Source organism: Sminthopsis crassicaudata, chromosome 2 (assembly GCF_048593235.1).
Source record: "Sminthopsis crassicaudata isolate SCR6 chromosome 2, ASM4859323v1, whole genome shotgun sequence".
Classification (NCBI taxonomy): Eukaryota; Metazoa; Chordata; class Mammalia; order Dasyuromorphia; family Dasyuridae; genus Sminthopsis; species Sminthopsis crassicaudata.
The window spans coordinates 51561342-51584081 of NC_133618.1; the positions used below are offsets into that span (position 1 = coordinate 51561342).

Genomic DNA, 22740 nt, shown 5'->3' on the forward strand with positions numbered 1-22740 from the left:
ACTTCTTTCTGGTACATTCCCCCTATTATTCATCATTTCCTATTTATCCTGTATAAAGTTTATATATTTTTATTTGCATGCTGCCTCCCTCATTAGAATGTTAAGTTCCTTGAAAATCCTTATGCTCATTTTGTATCCCCAGTTTAATATGAAACCCGCCAGGGCTTAATAAATATTGGTTACTAGATTTTTTTTAATCCATTTCGGAAAAAGTTAAGTAAGGTTAAGAGTATATTTTCCTCCTTCCTAGTATTGCTTTTTTGAAAGCATTTATTTGTCCCTATTCTTTTTAAAGTCAATGCTGTGCCCCTACAGTTAGTTTTGTTTTCTTTATTTTGATGCAATCTTATCCTTTTACAGTCCCACCCTGATCTTGTTTCAAAAGTGACATACTAGATAAAAAAAAAAGCCCACATTCTGTTGTTTATGAGAAAGCACCTAAAAAGCAAAGCCATACATAGACTCAAAATGAGAGAGTAAAGCAGAATTCCCCATGCACCAAGGGAAGCCAAAGGCATCCAATGTTCCCAATGTAAAATTGGCAGAGCTTGCCAACAGCCCAGAGGAGAGCTGCAGAAGTTGCCGAGGCTGTGAACATAACTGTCCAGGAGCACAGTGTGGCCTCCACAGAAAGTCGGGACAGCTGGGGGCAAGGGAAGGAAGGTACCAAGTCCCCTTGGGACCTCCAGGCTGAAACATCCCGTCACCTCAGTCACTTTTCACACATGTCATCGTGACCACGAGTGGGTTTTCTTGGCAAAGACACTGGCGTCACTTTGCCTTCCCTCCCCCAGCTCTTTTTACAGATGGGGAAACTGAGGCACACAGGGCCAAGTGACTTATCCAGGGTCACAAAGCTAGTGAGTGTCTGAGGTTCCTGCACTATGGCGCCCCCTAGCAGTCCTAAGATATCCCTCTGGCAGCTGGAAATGTGAGCCCGGAGGTCAGGAGAGAAGTTAGGGCCGTGGGAGCTGATGGGAGCACTACACAGACCAGTACGGAGGGCCCCTTCACAGAACCCTAACACTAGGGCCGCCAGACCACACAAGGAAAGACACACTCTAACAAGCTCTTCCAAGGCCCAAAGATTCCAAACACAAGCAAACAGTAATAACAACAACAGCTCTAATGTAGCACCCATTCTGTGTGCTGGACACTCTACAATTATCTCATTTGGTCCTCACAACAACCAGGGAGGCAGGTACTACTGTCATGCCCATTTTACAGATAAAGAAACTGAGCCAGAGGTCAAGTGGCTTGCCCAGTGTCACAAACCTTATGTGTTGGGAGTTGAATTTGGAACCCAGTTCTTCCTATTTCCATTCCCACCCTCCATTCACTGTGCCACCTGGTTATCCTGTCAGAAGTAGAGTCTAACCAGACGGGTGATCTCATCCCACCCAACCACAAAGTGGTTCAGGACCACAAGTGCTACCGAGACCTCATCCTGTGTCCTAAAAGGTCCCAGAGGAGGGAATACCCCCACAGATGCTAACCATGGCCACTCCGATGAGCATCTGTCTCTTCAGAAACGCCCCAAATCCCTCCACTCACTTGGTATGCCTTATTTCTCAGGAAATAAATGTACCACATAATTATTCATATTTTCACAAAACAGCTTTCCTTTCCAAAATGTCACTAAGTCAAAAACAGGGGAAATCTGTCTTCTTTGTGTCAATTTCCCCTGCCTGGGTCTTTTTGAAAGCTGAAGACTCTACATGATCTGTTCATAAGTGTAGCACTCAAGCTAGCAATAGCACTACAAGGTACCGAGAGGCGTGGCTGCTCCTGGAGACCCAAGGGTAAGACTATGTTACTAACAGTACTCCAGGCTCATTTTCCTTTAATAATCAGCCAACAAACTCGATTAACTTTTATGAAATTGCTAAAGAGAACAGCAAAAAATAGTACCTGCAAAGCACTTCCCCCCCAAAAAAACTGGAGCACGCTTTCCTACAAATTGACAGAATCTTAAAGTGAGTGGGCAGACATTAAAAGGATGATGGTAAGGGAGATAAATAGCCAAAGCAGCTCACAACTGTGCCAGGGCAAGAGTTCAATGGCCTCTCTTTCTTTAGGGAATCCTCATGAAGTGCAAGGTGGGGAGATGGATGGCAGAGAAGGATGGCTGTTCCTCTGGTAGGCTGGGCTGTCCCTCTCAGGCACTTTTTCTGACCAGCTCCCTCAAGGAGGACTCCTTGCACCCTCCCAGCTGCCCAGTCCAAAGTGCTACTGGAATGGGTCAAGGAGATGCTCAGCGGTTGGGCTGGGCTGGGCTGGACAGATCACCCCCCTCCCCGAGGTGCTCATAGGCCATGGCACCTTGGCTCCACAGATGGACTCTGATGAGCGATTGATGTCTTCACGATCTCTAGCAACTGGCTGGAGTGAAAAAGTCCTCATTTCAGCAAGGGTCTTTCCGGAATGACAGAAATCCTGAACTCTCTCAGAGCCTTGGACCTGAGGCTTGCTAAGTCCGGCAAGAGGAAGCAAAGAGCCTCGAGTCTCCAGTTTGCCTCATATTGGGGTCTCCAGTAAGGGATTTCCCCCTTTCCTTTAAGATGATACATTCCCCCCCACCATCCACACCCACCCACACCCACACACACTTACTTTCCAGTCTTTTTTTAGAATCACAGCAGCTGAGTAACTTTGGACAAAGATATGAAAGCAAATCCTAATCCTGGAAGGTCTATTTCTGAGCAAGTGAAAACTATTCCAGCCTCAGACCTTTTCTAATGTGTGTGGGCTTTACATCTAATGGAGCTTCTTTTTCACACTTCAATATTTCCCTCTTTTACACTTCAATATCTCCTTTTGAGCCTACTAACTTGAGCTTTAACTTCAGAAATATAATTTAAGTTTGTAAGCAAAATTAAACTTTGAGATTTGATTTACTGTTCTTGATCTGATCAAGGAGAAAAAAGAGTGTTAAACAGTTTTTTTTTTTTTTCAATGCATTCAGAAAATCAGTGGTTCAGAAAAAAACCACTAATAAAATCTATTTCACAATCTAACCACTAAATGACTTGGTCTAACAGATCCCCCCCCCCCAAAAAAAAAAAAAAACCACACACACACACAGGCTCCAGTACTATTTATCTGGGAAAATGCAATACCATGTACAATTTCGCAAACAGTGTCAAGATTTTCTGAAATTCTAAAGCCCTGATTTCCCATGAAGAACAAATTACAGTCAATCACTGCAGCAAACTATTTAATAAATCAGTCCTTAGCACAAGTTCTTCCCATGTTGATTCTTTCCATACTATAATTTCCCAAGAACAGGAAAGAGGTAGAGTGAGGAAAAAAAGTGGAAGATCCATTCTAGATCATTTTCAAGTTTATTCTAATCATCCCCTTTGCAACATCTTTGCAAAGGCCTTTATCAGGTCCCAGAGTTGAAGGGGAGAGCTCGTACTTTGGAGGTTAGCCCTACCCATCAGCCAGGATCGAAGCTCACAGTTTTAGAGCTTACTGGCCATTTAGCCTAACTCCTCAGAAAAGGAAAGAGGCCCAGAGAGAATAACATGTCCAAGGTCATATTGGTAGCAAATGGCAAGGCCAGGATATGGGCCAAGGTTCTCTTCTACACTTGGGTGCATTTTCTAAATTCTAATCCTGCAGATGCTAAAGAAACTTACTAAATCTTACAGGTTAATTCCAAGGAAAGGGAGACAAGGAGGAACCAAGCCCAAAGGCAAGTGAGCAGAATTCATAACTCAGCCCCAGGTCACAATGCACCAAAAGGCAGGACCTGTCTGAACACACTTTCTCAGAGCACCTACACCTACAACTTCATCCTCATATATCTATACTTCTGAGTACACAGAGGAAAAGAAAAAAAAAAAAAAAAAACACTTAAGCACCCAAAAAAATAATGAGGCAATCTTTGGGATGAGGGGTGAGATGAGAAAAAGAATGTCCAGAGTTGTGACTGGGCAGAGGGAGCTCCCAGCACTCCTACTAAGACAAGTAAACAACCTATCCTTAAATGCTCATCTTAGATCAGAGGCTTATCATGGACCCCTTTGGCAGGATAGGTCCCTTCCCAGAAGAACCCGTGGAAAGGTGTTTTGTTTTCCTTTAATTCATAAATGAAAGAAATTATAAATTTCAGTTAGAACTTAATAAAAATAGAAATGTCATTTTTTTTCCCCTATCCAACTTCATGGATTCCTTTGTTTCAATCTATGACCTACAGAACCCTAATCCCAGCATCCCCATGTGTCACCAACACAGTAAATTCAGGGATTCCTGACCTTTAACTGCTGGGTAAAAAACTGACGGACTCTCTATGGCAGGGGTCCTCAAACTACGGCCCACAGGCCAGATGTGACCCACTGAGGACGTTTATGCAGCCTGCCGGGTTATGGCAAAATCAGACCATAAGCGACTTTCGACCTAAACTCACATTAGCAACGCCCACTTCCGGCACTGGGCTGGGGTGGCAGAGACAGAGTGTGAGGTGCTCCAACAGTCTGAGGGACAATGAATTGGCCCCCTATTTAAAAAGTTTGAGGACCACTGCTCTATGGAGACTGATCCCACCCCAGGAAACAACAGCCTTTCAATAGCTCTTGGATGTTTGGAGAGCACTCTACATTCACTCAATTGCATGTGAGCTTCACCACAGTGTAGTAGAGACAGCGGCAATGGTGGCGGCAGAGGCAGCATTAACTGGTTGCCGGTGCTTTCTCTCTACTTGCATCACATCCAGCCTGTTTCAGGCCCTCAGCAACTGCCTCCTAAGTGGACTCTGTAACTCCAAACTCAATCCACTGGAATCAATCCAAACATGAGAAAGTGAGCTTCCCAAGGATCGGGAGGCACCACGTTACTCCTTTACTCAATTCCAGTAGCTCCTTAACACCTTGCTGAGCATTCCAAGCTCTGCACAACTTCTCCCCAGCACCCTCCCAGCTCCCTTCTTGACATACATGGCTCCTCTCCATATGCTTTACAATCCAGTCCATCTGACCCCGTTCCTGCTCCTCATATATGATCACCCAGCTGCCACCTCTACTCTTTAACCTCCGCACACAAAATTCATTCCTTCTTCATCTCTCCCTCTAGAATCCCAGCTCCTATAAAGCTCTTGGCTCAGTGCTATGTCCTTTTTGAGGGCTCTCTGAACCCTTCCCTCCCACCCCCCTACAATTAGCACCTACTGCAGGTGTACTTTTTATTTTATTTCCCCCAGTAGAATCTAAGCTTTTAGAATCTAAGCTTGCAAGGAAAGGCTCTTCTGTTTTCATCTCTCTTTTCATAATAAGCAGCATCATGATTTAGCAGCCCCAGAGTCACTATGACCCAACTTCAAGTTCTCTCTTTGATCCACCCTGACTGGTGACACTGAACAAATCCCTAACCCTCTCAGTGCTCCAAGCAAGTTGTTAAGTTGCAGGGCAGCTGTGGATCAGCATTCGTCCTGGGATCTTCTTAACTGGAAACCTTCTCCCCTCAGTGAAATCATCATTCCAGACTTTTTAAATCTCCAAAGTGGATCAGTCATCAGATGACAGATCCATCCCCATTATGTAGGCAAGGTATCACCAAGACTCAGAGAGTTTATGTAACTTATCAAGAGAATAAGTGGTCACCCAAGTACTAGCTATCAGGTAGTATCCTACAGGTAGGATTCCCACTCAGGTCTTCCTAATAACTTCAAGTTCAATAGTCAGTCTATTTCACTAAGCTGTCTCAAGGTCTAAAACCCACCCACTGAAGCTCAAGCACTTCACTCAAAAACTAGCCCTCTTCTCAACCTCTCACTTTAAGTCCATAGTCTTATTCTGAATACAATTATAATAAGATTGGTGGTTTAATTTCCTATCCCACAGAAATTTAGAAATCAGAAAATAGAAATGGAAGAAGAGCTGAACACAGTTTAATCTTCACCAGGAAAGGACACCAAACAATGGTTTTTAAAAATACTTAAGATCCCAAGAATCAAGGAGCATCCATGAAGAGGGAAACAGCCCTAAGGCAAATCAGAAAGTTGTGAAGAATCACTGTTACAACACAACACAATAATGTCCACCATGAAAATTCCATCAAGAAAATATGAATGGGAGGCAGCTAGGTGGCACAGTGGATAAAGCACCAGCCCTGAAGTCAGGAGGACCTGAGTTCAAATATGACCTCAGATACTTAACTCTTCCTAGCTGTGCTACCCTGGGCAAGTCACTTAATCCCAATTGCCTCAGGGGAAAAAAATGGATGGAAATAGAAAGGACATGAGAGAATAAAAGCTAAAGCAGAAAGAACAAAGGAAAAGAGGAGAGAAGTTCATTTGGAAGGAAAGAGTGTCACCACAAATGGGCCACATACCACTCATCCTTCGCTTGGACCATGGGATAAGTGGACTTTACTTGAGAGGAACTGAATTGAAACCCAATTTTCTGCTACCTACTACAATAATCCAGCCCGCTGCTACCTACTACAGTATCAGGGTCACCTTGATAAGCCTAGTGCAGGATTTCCTTACCTCACACCTAGACTATTGTAACAAACCAGATGCTAATTGGTCTGCAGGCCCCAAATCTCTCTCCACTCCAGTCTCGGTTCCATTTAGCTATCGGTGATCTTCCTAAAACAAAGGTAGAACCATACTGTATCACCCATCCCATGCCCCACTCAATAAATTGTAGAAGCTCCCTATCACTCACCTCCAGGATCAAATATGAAATCCCCTTATTAGATGTTCAGGACCCTACCTTACCTAACCTCTCCTATCTTTTCAGTCTTCTTATACTTTTTACCCCACCATGTATTCTGGAGTTTGGTGATAATGGCCATCCTGATGTGGACATTTTCACTCGAGACTTCCATGTTCTCCTCATCTCTGCCTCCTACTTTTTCTAGCCACCTTCCAAATCCCAGCTAAAAGCCTACCTTCCAGAGGGCCTTTCCCAATCCATCTTAATTCTACTGCTTTCTCTCTGTTGATTATATCCAATTTATCCAGATTAGGCCAGCCTCTAATGTGGGAATGGCCTGAGTAAGACAGAGCAAACCAAAGACAGGTATGTCAGAACACCAACTAGTGGTATAATGTACTTCAGAATGACTTGCATGTAAGGAAAACCCTCCCCACCCTCCCCAAGAAGGAGACTTTAACATGCTGGGATAAGGCAGTCCTTACATATATTAAGTGGGCTGGACTATGACATAATCATTCTTAGGTCTTGAGACAATTCTCATGGTTAGCATTTCTTGGGACAATACAGGCATTCTTGAGTCCCATGTGAACAGTCACTGTCTTAAGTCTTGGGGGTCATGATTACTCTGCAGGGCCTGGAACCAGAGTTCTGTGATGGGAACAGGAATGTAGCAGCTGGAAATTACAAGGAACAGGGACTGTGAACATGTGATGGATGGTGCTGGGAAACAGGAAGAGTTAAATCCCTCCCTGAACACCTGGGTCTGGTCCAAGCAATATATTTTACCAGAATGTGAGGTCATTGAGGGTGAAAAGGATTATTGTTATACCAAGCTCAGGGCACAGCCTGCTTGCTGGAAAACATAGTATCTACAAAATAGTTTGATAGTTTGTATAGGATGATTTGCATGTGGCTTCCTCCATTAGACTGTGAGCTCCTCCACAGCAGGAACTGTTCTTCACCTTTCCTTGTATCCCAGAGCTTACTTAGCACAATGGCTTACACAAAGTAGGTACTTAATAAATGTTTACTATCATAAAATCAGGCTAAGCATTTAGCTAAGTAAGGTGATGTGCAGATGAAAAAAGTAAAACTGAGGGCACTGTATGTGACAGAGTCAGGAGGCAGTGACCAAGGAGTGATCAGAATCCAGGTCTGTCCTCTTGCCTCTAGGCCCATCTCTATATCCACTACATCCTGCTTCAGAGGTTACAGAATATTTGACCTTTAAGAAAATATCTACAGAGAATGAAATTGAGGCCAGCCATGGTCATACAACTGGGTAATGGGAGACACAGAATCAGAATATGGTCATGTTGCTTCCCAGCCAAGAGTTTCTTCCTCTATACTGTAATCAACAGCAAATAAGTCAATCGAATAAATTCCATTTTGGATTGTCAAATTCCTGACCTTTTTTTTTTTTTTTAAAGTCTTACATCCCAGAAAGACTGGCCATTGACAACCAAGTTATTTTCCCAATCTAAGTCTCATGTGCATAACCCATAAGTGCCAACCCTGATAGATAATGGGAGTGGGCCACTAACTACGTGCCTAGATCCAAAGAGTTCAGGAGGCCACTGCCAGATGATATTTTTCCCTTTAGTTAGTTCTCTTGGGATTAATGACCTAAAGCTAATTCTAGAAGGCAGCATGGTGTAGCAAAAAGAATATCAACTCTGGAGTAAAAGGACCAAATTCTTTGATGCTTACAACTTGTTTGACCTTGAACAACTCACTTCAGTTTAATTTAAGTGTGGGAACTGTATGTGTGTAGACTCTGCAGCCCCTTCTAATTTTATTCATTTTAAATAAAAAAGTTTTGTTTTGTTTTTTAAATGACTTTAAAGAAAAATTCAAACAGCAAAGACAGTGTACAACGCAATAATGTTTTTGATCACATGCTTCATTTTGTGGAGGGAGGGAAGTAATCCACATTTACTAATAACTGACATATATAAAGTGTTTTAAGGTTTTGCAAAATCCTTTATTGATATTATCTATCTTGAGCCTCACAGCAAACCTAGGAAGGAGGTAAGGTAGAAGTTATTAGCCTAATCTTACAGGTGAGGAAACGGGCATGGAAAGGTTCCATGATTTGTTATCACAAAGTGAATACCACAGGCAGGATACAAATTCTGGATTCTCCTTCACTCTATAACTCTGTTGGGGGAAGGGAGAAGTTGGCAGAGATACTGGAGTGTTTTGCCTTTCCCTTCTCCTGCTCATTTGACAGATGAGGAAACTGAGGCAAACAAGATGGAGTGACTTATTCAGGTTCACCCTAAGTAACTAAGGAAGTACTAAATGTCTAAGGCCAGATTTAAACACATGAAGATGAATTTTCCTAATTCTAAAACCCGTGCTCTACTACTACACCACCAAAATGCCCTTTGGCACATAGGAGGTACTTAATAAATATTTACTGATCAACTAAAGGGAGGAAAAATATATACAGTTGTGTTTCAAAAATGAAAATAGTAGTTTCTAACCTCTATGTCATGGCCCCTTAAAGAATCAAGAGATTAGCAAGGTGTTTCACAAATTTAACTGCATATCAAGGATTTAATTCCAGTAAAAATACATGACATGGCTCAGAGTAATAAACAAGCAAACATACTTTCTGCAATGAACATGTCTCACATACCTATGTATTACTATTTTTCAAATATGTAAGAAACTAAACCTAGGTTCTCAATACTTATTCATTTCAATGCTAAAGGAAGTTTCTCATTTCCTAATTACTCTGACTTGATTTTCTAAAGGAATATTAATAGTACAACTACTATCTTTTAAAAGGAATTCTCAATGTTTCAGAAAGACCTGAAGTTTACATGAACTGATGATGCTAAACGAAGTGAGCAGAACTAAGAGAATATATAGTACACAGCAACAAGAAGATTATGTAATCATCAACTCTGATGGACATGGCTCTTTTCCACAATGAAGTGATTCAGACCAATTCTAATAGACTGGTGAGAGAGAGAGAAAGGACTATGGAGACTGAATGTGGATCGTAACATAGAATTTTTCACCTTTTTTTTTTTTGTTTGCTTTTTTTTTTCCCCTTTTTGATCTGATTTTCTTGTGCAGCATGAGAAAGGTGAAAATATGTATAGAACAATTGCACATGTTTAATATATACTGGAATGCTTACTGTCTGGGGAAGAGATGGGGGAAGGGATGGAGAAAAATTTGGAATACAAGGTTTTGCAAGGTTGAATGTTGAGAACTATCTTTGCATTTGTTTTGAAAATTAAAAAAAAAAAAAAAAAAAAAAAGCCCAAAGAGTTTTCAAAGAGAATGACCACTACTGAACAAGAGAAAAGGCCACCAGTAGATCTTATATGAAATAATAATGGAAGAACATGAACAAGAATATGAGAAGGAATGGTGCATTCTATTTCAATTTCTAACCATGGAAGAAATATCCCTAAACAGACTTCACAGAATTTTAAATCAATTGTATGTATTTATAATTACTGGTCTTAACATGAATGCTTCCCAAGTTAAACACAATGGACTATCAGTCAAGAATTAATTAAACAAAATAAAATTAACAAGGAAAAATAAACAAGCAAAAGTATTAAATCTGTGACAAGTTTTGAAATATTTTCTGAAGCAATAACTATGAAAACTATATTATTTATGAAAAATAGCTCAGTTAAACAGAACAGAACAAACTTGCACTTAAAAAATTATTCCTCTATATACCCAAGATTAGAGAACAGCAGAGAAAACTGAATAGCAAAAAATTCAGGTTTACATCTCATACAAGTCATTATAATTACAATTAAATCGATCACCTAAACATTTTTTTAAAATCACTTTATGTGATTTTTTTAAAGAAAATACTTAAGAAGCAAAAGTGAACAAATTGTAACATATTTTTAAAAATCAACATTTTTCATAACAAAAATGGATCCAAAATAAAAGCAAAATGTAAAGATACTACCAGAAACATTACAACTGTAATTGACTAGTTATACCTACAATATAAATGCTACAGAAGGATAACAAGACCATAGTGTCGGCAGGAGGAAAAAAGAGATAGAATCATGATAATTTGACTCTAGACCTCAGGGAAAATGAAAGAACAGAAAAAGGGAGCAATCTCATATCCATAAAGATAATCAGAATTTCTGAAGACATAGAATAAATTGGAAAAGCAGGGATCGTGTTTGGTATGGCAGAAAAATCTGTCAATATATATAAATATGCTGTTAAGATAGAATTCATGTGAATAAAGAAAAAATAAAACATTTATTTCAGCTAAGTGGTACAGCAAATTGGAAAGCCCCATGTTCAAATTATGCCTCAAATACAAAGTAGCTGGTAAGTCACTTAATCTTGTCTGACTCAGTTTTCCCAAATGTAAAATGAGAATAGTCATTAATTAGTTCAGTTGAAATTAGGAAGTTCAAGTTTTACAATTTTATTTGGAATTTCTCAATTTGCAATTATTTATTTTTTTTCTATTTTAAATAAAACAAACTATTGGGTCTATAACCAAAAATTTCAGGAAGGGACCCTTCTCTTACTATTTTACGTAATGTAATTAATTGCACATTAAACAAATGGCTGCAGCCATTACAAGGAATTCTTGTTATATTCTATTTGGTCATATCTGAGTCTACAACCCCATCTGGGGTTTTCTTAGCAAAGACCCTGGAGCGGTTTGCCATTTCTCTTCTCCAGCTCATTTTATACATGAGGAAACTGAAGTAAACAGGGTTCAATGATGTGTCCACGTTCATAAAGCTTGTAAGTGTCTCAAGCTGAATCTGAACTCGGATGTGTCATCAGGAAGATGAAGTTGCAGACCAGTGTTATATGCATCATGACACCACTTAGCTGCATCATAATTGACACCATAGAAGCAAAATAACTGATCTTTAATAAATAATTATTTCCTCTAAGTTGAACATTTAAGTAGAGGGCATAATATTTCATATAAAAGAGTATTTTAAAAATTTCAAAGGCTCCTTCTTCTATTTTCCATATTCTATTACATTCGAAGGGCTTCTTAGGATGGTGGCTACACCTATGTTTCAAACATAATTAAGATTAAATAAACCTTGTTTTAGGAAACAAATACAAGTCAAGTTTTCCAATCCTGTGGGCTTCTTCTCCCTGATATGGAGTATTTAACCTCATTTATAAACTTAATTCAGTGTCTAGCATAGCATCAACTAAAATCTAGTTTTTCTCTTTACAACTTCTCTGAATGATAGGAGATAAGTAGGCATTTTCACTGAAAAGACTACTGTGAATACATAGATAAGTAAATGTAATAATTCAATAAACCTATGATTTTGTAACTTATTGGGCCTATCTGCACAACTCTAAATTGAAAACAAGATACTTTTTCCATATGAAATAAAAGAATTGAGGGATTTCCTATTTTTAAAACTGGAGATAATCCCAAATATCTCTTGGATCTACATTAACAGTTCTTACTATCCACACTTCCCATGACTGTAGTGGCTCCCTTGGGACACTGAATGGTTGGATCAATTCACAGCTTGGCCAACAGTCCATTAGTGTCTTCCAGTTCAGGTGTCATGAAGAATTTCCCACATAAACCACAGCAAAGACTAAAAAAAAAATTTCCAGAAGAATCAATGAGAAAGCAAATGGAAAAGAAACAGTCTCATCCATCAAGCCTAGAAGTGCAGAAAAAGCCAACAAAGTGAGGAGGTGCTACAGAGAAATAAGAATAACTGACCATACAAAACTGAATATAAGCTTATAGGGAGAAAGTAGACCCTCCAGAGAACAGAGGGCTTTCTAGAACTTCTAATGAAAAGATGAGAATGGAGTAGAAATTATTAAATGCTGTTAATTTATTAATATTTAATGTATTAAATTATTAAATTAAACTGGAAAAAAAAATCTAGAAAGACACTTAAGGGGATCCTGAAGGACACCTCTCTGGTCCACATGAACAATAAAGTGAAAGGAGGGATGGACACAGAAGTTCAGGATGTGGAGGTGATCTCTTCTAAGGATGCAATGGACAGCTGGGCTTCCAAGTCACTGAGAATAAGATGCAACAAGACTTGGACAAAACCTGGTTCTGTGCCAGACTACTTGGCAGAGCAGAATGACCAAGCCCAGGTTACTAAGACTACTTTGATCTATCTCATCCATAATCCTCTGGGATAGAGACTCATAGCAACACAAAGAGAACATGACAGATTATCATCAGAAATGGATGAAAGATCAAGCTTAAGGCCTGACTGACAACACAATGGCTGCTATACAAAGAAAACTTGGAGGAGCTGTGATCTCACCTCCTCACCCAGGGATGATGGCAGTACTCCATATGATTGTTTTATAACGCCAGTAATGAGAACTGCTCACCCTTTAGCAGCTATGGCATCAGCATGGAACACGGCGTCTGCTGGCTGTGCTATGCATTTATTACTATACCCTGTTCCATTCCAATGGTCTTCATCAATGTTCGTGTAATATCCACTGGCCACCCAATTGAGCATTCTACTACTGGGAAAAACATGACGCTACAGCATTCCAAAGTGTATGGAGGGTTTGGGAATGCTACAGTGATCACTACAGGCCACAATTCACATTTTCATCATGAATGCCTCTACAAATAAACAATCTTGATTTAAAAAAGAAAAATTATATAAAATGTATGTGTATATAAAATATACATTAAAAATATATATACATATACATATATAATTATATAATTACACACACACACACACAATACACACACAGAATTCTCATTATGTACTACAGAGTGAACCATGATGACATTGGATATGCTTCCAATATTGTGTAATAATATAAATTAGTGGATGATGGAGCAGAGTATGCATATGATGATAGGGCAATGAATTCCGTTCTGTATTCTGAAGTTATTTGCTAATTTGTGAAGACAACCTTGTACATTAGCATTTAAAGAAAAGGTCCAAGTAACAGCCCCTAAGGGAAAGAAGAGCTTTGGAGTAAACCCACCTCTGCTGAGCCTGAATAACTGTGAGTTCGGATTTCACTCATTCCCGGGGACCCAGCAAGCAAAATTCCTGTGGGATTATTTGGCAAAGTGTTTAGTATGCCATGATTAAGTTAATATAAGTCAGCTTGTCAGAGTGAAAGGCAATTAATTCTGTCTGGTATGCCTACCCATTATTTCTCTAGGATTAAAAATAAATCTCCAACTATATATGGCAGACTAGGTCTAACATGATAAACATGTAAAAAAGCTTTGCTGATTCACTGATTGAGGTAAAACAGGAAAAGCAATTGGGAAGGTTGAAGTAGATGGGGGAGAGAGAAAAGGGAAGAAGAGCCAGATGTTGCTTTGACTATAATTTAATTGGGTCATACTTTTTTTGTTGTTCTAGATTAAATTCCACTGTGGTCTGAAAACATTCTGCAAGAAGTTGATTTACCACCAGCTCTTAATTGCTGTTCATGTACATAAACATACTCATTCCTTCTCCCCAACCACCAAAGAAAGGAACCGAGGCAGCAAGATGGTCCTGAGACTTAGTGATAAAGGAACTCTGACAAGGGAACTTCCCATAGTAGGTACTTTAATAGAGCAAAACTAAACCAAACCACTCCTCTGCAGTTACGAAGTATTAACTTTCTGTGATTTGAACCACAGAAAAGATAATCAACAGTCATAAGAAAATGGATATTAATAATTAAAGCCCAAAGCAGCCAGAGTTATGATAAGGTAATGACATGACAACTTCTTGCCATCGAAATTTGATCTAACTGTTAATAAATTCACAAAAATCAAGTTTTCAAAGAATAATTAGGTTCGGTTTAACATTTCCATTCAAACAAAGGATGCCTCATGTTTTCCAGAATGGCTGTTTTAAATGCCTGGAACAATCTGCATAGCAATCAAAAAATCTGTTATAGCAAATCACTTTTACTCTGTACTTTCCACTGTTTCCACATATGGAACTTCTTGTGAACTTTTTCTCTTTCTTTGAACATAATTATTCTACTGTTTTGTCCAATAATGGTAACTACTTTAAAATCCTAACAGAAAAAAAAAGTATTTTCAACAAAATCTCAGCTTTCAGAAACATTGTTTTTATTTTCATGAACTTCTAATAAATCATTAACAACCTAGCCTAAAAGGAGTTAAAATGTAACTTATTATTTTTCTTCAAACCTCATTACTGTGACATCATCAAAACTTCTCTACAATACCATCCTGAGATTTAAGCTGTTACTGTAGGCCTCCTCTTTCTCCATGTCTCACAAGACAAGTATACATTTCTCTCCTTTATAGAAAAAATTGAGTTCATCTAGTGTGAGCTCCCTCTGGCACCTTCTCCTTCAGCTCCACATCTTACTTTTATCCCATCATCTTTCCCCTGACTATCAAAGAAAACAAATACCTCCTTTGTACAGTGAGCCCTTCTACTCTATCCTAGATCCCATTTCTTCATGCCTCCCCTGAGGCCTTTATATCTCAAAGATCCCTTTCCTCCAGAGCAGCTTAAATATTTCACACTTGTCAGTTCCTTTCTTAATGCCTTCAGACGGACCAGTTTTCCCATTATTAAAAAAAAAAAAAAAAAAAACCCTAAACCTAGACAAGATAAAATGGCCCCATTTGATACCATCTCTCTTGAATCTTTGGACTCCAAAGCCCTTGGATGTGGGATTCCTATCTCCCACTTCTATCTAGTACATGGGAGTTGTAGAATTTTGGATATGACAGGGACCTTGAACATCATTTGCTCCAAGAATTTTTTGTTTCTTGGGTCCTTTTAGTAGTCTAGTGAAATATATGGCCCCCTTTTTAGAATGTGTTTTATTTTATGAATTTACAAACATTGGAGTTCAATTATATTCAAGTACAGTCATCAAAGATATTTTTAAAATAAGTCCATGGACCCCAGGTTAAGAACCCTTCCATTTCAGAGATAAAGAAATTGAGACCCAGAGACTGAATGATTTACCTACATTGCCCATTAGCTGGCTTCCATTGCCAATCCTTACTAAAATTGATGTCTCCAGGGTGAGGAATTCCTCTCCAAACTCAGTCTCCTAAACTCTCTCTTTCAGCATCCAGACATTGCCAAAGAGCATCTATTTCTTAAACTATCCCAGATTTTGGTTTCTATGGTTCTGCCATCCTTCAAACCAATCATGTGCATTGCAGGTAATCCCTATTGTTTCTTCAGGTGTTCCCAGAAGCTTTATCCCATATCTTGGCTTTTCTCTTCTTCTTAAGGCTTTAACTCTAGGCAAGACCCACTCAAAGTTACATCTTTTGCCTTGGTTTCTCATTTGTGTTCTAGTCTCATATATTTCCAAATACTTAAATATCCCCCTATTCTCTCAAATTCAATATGACCAAAGGAGTCAATCATCTAGTCTCCCCTCTTCTTTCTCAGCACCAAAAAGGCTCTCTTCTAGATATCTGCTAATGGCACAACCATTCTGTCACCATTCAAGCCATAAACTCTTGGCACTATCTTTGACTCCTCTCTATAATGAGTGATAAAGACCTGCAGGCAAGCTAATGGTAAGAGAAACATAAAATAAATAGATTTCTTGAGAGAGTTGTTCCTTTTAAATATATATATACATATATATTTAAATATATATATGTATATATATATATATATGGGTTTTTTTTTTTATTAACAAGTATTTATTTTCTCTCCCTCCTATCCTTAATTTAAAAAAAGAAAAGAAACTAAACCAGTGTCACAAATATGCAGTCAAGCAAAGCAGGAGGTAAGTATAGGAAGTCTAGGTCCCTCCCTCCTCTCCTGTATCTGGCAGGTCACAAGATACAATACATTCTCTTAGAAGTGTCTGTTTCTCTTGAGAAATCATTGACATGCAATGACAAACTATGACTCCAGTGGACCAGTGCTGAGGAATGCTCTTCCCCACCTCTTCCTGTAAGAGTGGACACAATCAAAATGCAGAGTGAGATACATTTTTGGACACTGCCAATGTGGGGATTTGCTTTACTTGACTATGAGTATGTGACAGACTTAGTTTTTCTTTCTTTCATTTTTTTTTAATTTTTCAATTGGAATTAGGGGAGGTGAGAGAGAAAGAAACAGAGAATAAATGCTAATTAACAAAATACACAAATTAAAAAAAAAACTATTAAGGAAACTACTATTCTTCTCTAGTATCATTACTTTGCTTCAAATTTTTATCCCCTGCTACCATGATAGTCTTCTAACCCTTTTCTTACTGATTGCCTTTTTAGTAATTAATCCTGTATACTAATGCCACAAGCACATAATTACAGTTGCATAATTGAAGTGTATACAATTCCACAGTGCTTGATTAACAATTGTTTTTTAAAATGTGATAAGTGTGAAATAAAATATGACCCTAAGGACTCTTGTCTGTGGCAATGTCATCATTTGAGTCCTTGTTGACTGATTTTCTCAGAATTCAAGAGAAGAGCTGCAAAGGGATCTCAGAGATCATCTGGAAAAACAATACCATCTTCATCTTTCGGGATTTTTTGCTTCTGGGATCCCTGTAGTCACTTTTACCATTGAGTAAGCTACAAATCTGATAAGAGACATCTTCATGGAAATTTAAAATGTTTAAGAACACAGGACCAAGGAGGAATGTTATGGACTCCAGTAGATGTCTATCCACACTGACATCTCACTAATTAATGACCAATAAATTACTTTCTTCCACACTTCTACACTATCTAAGGTCTACTCTTTGTATACAACCAGTTGTATCTTATGGATGTAACTCATCTAATGAATTAGCAATTAGCCCATGTATTTTGTATGATTTGCAAATTGGATAAGCAAGTCATCTGTGCCTTTATTTAAGTCACTGGTGAAGAAGCAAAGCAAAATCCCTGCCATCCAGGAATGAAGACTTCCTCTTGTGTGATGAGAACCAATTAAGCTCCCCAGCATCCAACCATTTGGATCTACAATAATGATTGCCTGATTTCGACCATTCTTCATTTTAGCCACAAAAATAATCTCAAAAGACTTGATCAACTACAAATAGCATACTTATCAAATGTGGAGATTACACAAAGTTGAAGATTTAACAGTTTTCTATTAAAACTATCATTCAAGTACTACACATCAAAAATATAGTTATAGTAGGTTAATTAATAGGAGGGCAAGATAGCAGGTAGAAATAAAGCAGAAGGGTCAAAAAAGATAGGAAATAAGAGATACAAACACACATACAAAAATCAGGAACAGAATCAGGCAAAAAAAAAAAAAAAAGGAAGGAATAGTAATCATGATCTCAAAGGAAGTTAAAATAGGCTTAATAAAAAAAGGAAAATAAGAGAAACTACATTATGTGTAAGCCATATTAGTTAATATTGTTTTAAACTATTTAAAATAACTAGACCACATAAGGCTGAAATACTGCTGTGGTGGGGGCAGCTAGGTGGCACAATGGATAGAGCACCAGCCTTGAAGTCAGGAGGGCCTGAATTCAAATCTGCCCTCAGACACTTAACACTTCTTAGTTGTGTGGCCCTGGGCAAGTCACTTAACCCCCAAGTGCCTCAGCAAAAAATAAAAAATTGTTGTGCTAAAGGAAATAACAAGTTGGTAGACTTAGAAAGGGACAAACATAGTATGGTCCTACACAGATGCATATGAATGTATATGTGTATGATTATAGGCATCTACATATATGTATATGTATGTGTGGGTAGGGAGATAGTATGTATTAGAGCTTAATTATAGCCTGAGGAAGAGACAGAGAGAAGAATAAAGTAAAAATCATACTGTAGAGAACAAAAGAAAACTACAAGGAAGGAAAGAAAAGATGGACAGTTCTGAATTTATTTCATTATTACACAGGCTTTCTTGAAATAGACATTTATTATTCATATTTTGAATTCTCTTAGATTCTGCTGTGCCCAAGGTAATGTTTGGCTTCCCCCCCCCCATTTATATTTATGTTTTAAATAAATAAATAAATAAAAATTTGGATAGTATCAGAAATTGCTGCCTTCTTTGGTCAGGTAGGTCATTCCATCTTACTTCCTCCATCCATAAAATAAGAAGTCTGAACTAGATCAACAAATATTTATGAAATGCCTGCTCAAAAATATTCAATAATTCTCCTCTGACTACAAGATAAAGTCCAGTCTTAATCTAGTACTGAAACCCCTATAATCAAATCCCAATCTTCTGCCTAATAACTCCCAAGATTCAAGTCCTCTACTTCAGCAAGTTTCTTTACTGTTCCGCAGAACAGAACCATCATTCATTGGTTTATCTGTACCATTCTCCTCCCTAAACTGCCTTTCCTCTCCTATCTACTTTGCCATAATCTTATCTGTCACTCAATATGCTTGTGACAAGTCTTAGGAAGTAGGCTGCAACAGCTGGAGTTGTGTATGCCAATCCTACTTCCTAGTTAACTAGCCTGTGATGTATCTAATTTAAGTCATCTCTCTCTTATCTAATATTACAATGTAGACTATTTACAACTCCTATCCCATTCTGAGTCACTAGACTGTGAGCTCCTAGAAACCTTGTGTTTGTTTTTTAGCTCCTACTCCTTTGCTATCCCTTTGCACTGGGTAAATCAATAAACATTTATTATCAACTTTTTTTTTTTTTTGGATATAATATTTGAGACTTCCTTAGGATAGGGATTCTTAAACTACAGTCCATGGACTTCTGGAAGTGGTACATTTCAAGAGATGCTTGAAATGGTTAAAAAAATAAAAAAAAAAAAAAAAAAAAAAAAAAAAACACCAAAAAGCACCTTTATTCTCCCTAACTTCTAACTGAAATTTTAAGTTAATTAAAAACTAAGAAGCGGTCCCTGGATTTTACCAAACTACTTGAGGGGTCTGTAACACAAAAAAGGTTAAGAACCCCTGGGTTAGCGATCTATTCATTGAGTTGATATACTGAACTCAAGAGGCAGATGCTCCAGAAGTGAAAGCACTTAAAAGTCATTTACACCTCAATGTGAATTAACCTATTAGTTTTCTTCAGGACAGATGATATTTGTATAAGCCATGAAGGAGCAGGCTTTGACAAACAGCCCCCTACCTAAGATTTAAGGGGAAAATAAGGGAGGAGCTGCACAGGAATTATTATTGCAAAAGAAGGGAGGGAATGATGAACAAACTTCACTTACTTTATACATTTCCATAGGGCTAACTACTTCTCCTTTTATTCCCCAAGTTAAAATGTTTTCTCAGAAGTCCTTTTATAGAACCCTTTCTCCAGTCTTATGTTCCAGACCTCTAAATTCCAACAGACACAATATTCCATTACTCTCTCCAAACTTTTCCATAGGTTTCTCCAGCAGGTCAAGCACTGTACACACCTACACTGTGCCAGGTATTGTACTAAGTGCTAAAAATACAAAGAAAGACAAAACAAAACAACAACAAAAAAGCAAAAACAAAAGCCCAGTCCCTGCCCACAAAGAGCTTACAATCTAATGAGAAGACAGCTAATGCAACAGCTATGCACAAACAAGCCACTCAACAGAGCAAAGGCACTAAGATTAAAGAAGCCTTAGAAGGGTGAAAAGTGGACTTTTAGCTGAGACTTTAAAGTTGTGACATTACTACAGTTTATCTGTTCCTTCTCTCCCAAGTTGCTAAAAAGATTCTTTTCATCTATAATGTACATCACTAACCCTACCAGTATCCTAATTTCTTTTCCCTCCATTTGACAAAAATCAAATAGAACAGATTGCTATTGCCAAATTTGTAAATGAGACTTTTAATAGCTAACCAAGTCAGGTAGCAAATTTAGCTCTCAAACTTGAAGAAACTGTCAATAAAAACAAGCAGTACTAGTCCCCCATCCCCTCCCTGCTTTCCCTTAGATGCGTTTATTTTCTCAGCCTACAACAGTGGTCTCTCAAACTGAGGCCCATTTTCCCTTCCTGCCTGAAATTTTGGCATTAATTTATACCCCACGTATTCTTAATGCTACTCCTCTAGGGCTTTTCAGTTTCCTGTGCCTCTTGACAAGGCTAGAGCCTTAAATAAGATTTGGGGCAAAAAATAATCCCTGGGGACATGTATTTTTTCAACAACTTTTTTTTCCTTTCAAAACAACTGTGTTCAAGATGCTGTGAGTGCTTAGGCAGACTTATTTCTGATTCTCTTACCTTGGACTCTGTAACTATGTTATTCCAAGTACTGGAGATTCAAGGTAGCCACTTTGTCTGGGCCATGGAACAAGTCTGACAAACTGCTGAGTGTTGGTATCCTCCAAAGACCTTCAAAACTGTCTAAGTCTGACAGTCATTGATGAATTAAATGCTATGTGCTAAGTAGTAGGGATACAAAGACAGGCAAAAACCAATCCCTGATCTCAAAGAGTTCAGTCCAACAGAAAGACAATACACAATATATACATACAAGATATATGGGGTAAACTGGAGAAAGGGAAAAAATAAGCATTTACATAACTCTTACATGGTGCTAAGTGTTTTATAAATATGATCATTTTAATCCTCACCACAATCCTGGGGGTAGATGACATTACTATTATTTGATAAATAAGGAAACTGAGGCAAACATTGCAGGGTCACATAGCTAGAAAGTATCTGAGATCAGATCTGAAATGAGGTCTTACTGAGTTCAAATCAGAAGTCATCTTAGAGAGAAGGCACACTAGCACTGAGGGGTTCAAGAACATGGAATGTTTTATGACACTAATAGGATTCTTTTAATCTTGTTTCTGTAAAAAAAATATTAGCTTCCTACAGGGGAGGGGGAGGTATTATTTTGTATCCTTAGCAGCTAGTATAGTTCCTGGGTACATGTGCCTTAATAAATGCTTGATTGAATTATAAATTTTAAAAGTAGCATGTAAGTACCCATCTTTACACCATTTTGCTATTCTTAATTCTACAAATGCACATATAAATTGTTTCTTGTGGAATTTATCATTTTCACATTAATGATTATTAAGCAAATTTTTAAGTGCCTGATTTGGGCAAGACACCATTCTAGGTACTGGAAATATGGAGGTGGAAAAAAAAAAAAAAAAAAAAGACAAGCTTATAACCTGTGGGGAGGATGTGTCAAAGATGAAAATCATTTATAAAGGCAAAAATGTGATAAGGGTAAAGGAAATAACGGTGTGTATTATTATACCTCTCCATGTCAGGACTTAATCCTTCATTAAGCAGTTGTATTTGTATTTTCCTTGAGCAGCAAAAGCTCACCCTGCACCTAGGAGGAGTTTAATGCTTTTGTTGTATTTTAAGTAGGCAAGACTGGGAGTCAAAAGTTAAATCTCTAGCTACAATAAGTGAAATGTCAAAATTTCATACAATGAATTGTCTTATCAAAGGAAATACCAGTAGCATTCTCAAGTCTCAAACAAATCTAGTTGGAGAAAATGTTTAATGTTCTACCTTAACATATATAATTTTACCATGATAGATTATATATAGTACTTTGAAAAAACAAAATTATTTTACCAAAAAAAAGCTCATTATCTTTCACAAATTTACTTATGGTTTTAATTCCAGAACCTATTCTCACCTTTCTATATTGCCTTCTATGATTTTTTTGTTGTGGTTTTTTTTTTATTAAAACCTACATATTTCTAGATGACTTGATATCTCACACACAAGAAACAGTAGGAGAAAAAAAATCAAATCATTTCTGCGTGTCTGTAGAATACATTGTGGACTTTTACCATTCTATTAATGGATGTGGATGAATTAATGTTTACTAAATTCCAGGTTATCTAATGTTCTAACATATAGTGCCATGCAGATGTCAATCTATTCTGTCAAATTCATTAAATTCAATTCAATCATCATGCTATTTAGTGTAACTGATCATGGGTTCCATACCTAACTGGTCCACTTCTTTCTGTGACTAGAATTTATAGCATGTGTCCAGTTGACTTGTAAATCCATCTTGTCTTTTTATTGGGGGAGAGAGATGTTGTATTCTAAGCAATAACAGCCCAGTAGAAATACTAATTGCTAGAAAAACTCAAAAACTAACTACAACATTGATGGTAGGTCATCATCATGATTATGCAGACACAAAATACAAGTGATCTTTTAGAAAATACTGCTTGAACTCCCTAGCACCATCACCACT

At 38.0% G+C, this 22740-nt stretch overlaps 1 protein-coding gene across 13 annotated transcripts in view; it reads right to left on the bottom strand.

Annotated features, from left to right (window-relative positions):
* BANP (BTG3 associated nuclear protein) overlaps positions 1-22740 on the bottom strand; it is a 234790-nt gene that overhangs the window by 206551 nt on the left and 5499 nt on the right. The window contains exon 1 of one of the 13 annotated variants that reach the window (XM_074286235.1): positions 6491-6511. The exons of the other annotated variants lie outside the window; for them this stretch is intronic. The gene's annotated coding sequence lies outside the window, so the exon portion shown is untranslated. Of the gene's footprint in view, positions 1-6490; positions 6512-22740 lie in introns of those variants that run through there. 13 annotated transcript variants of the gene reach the window in all.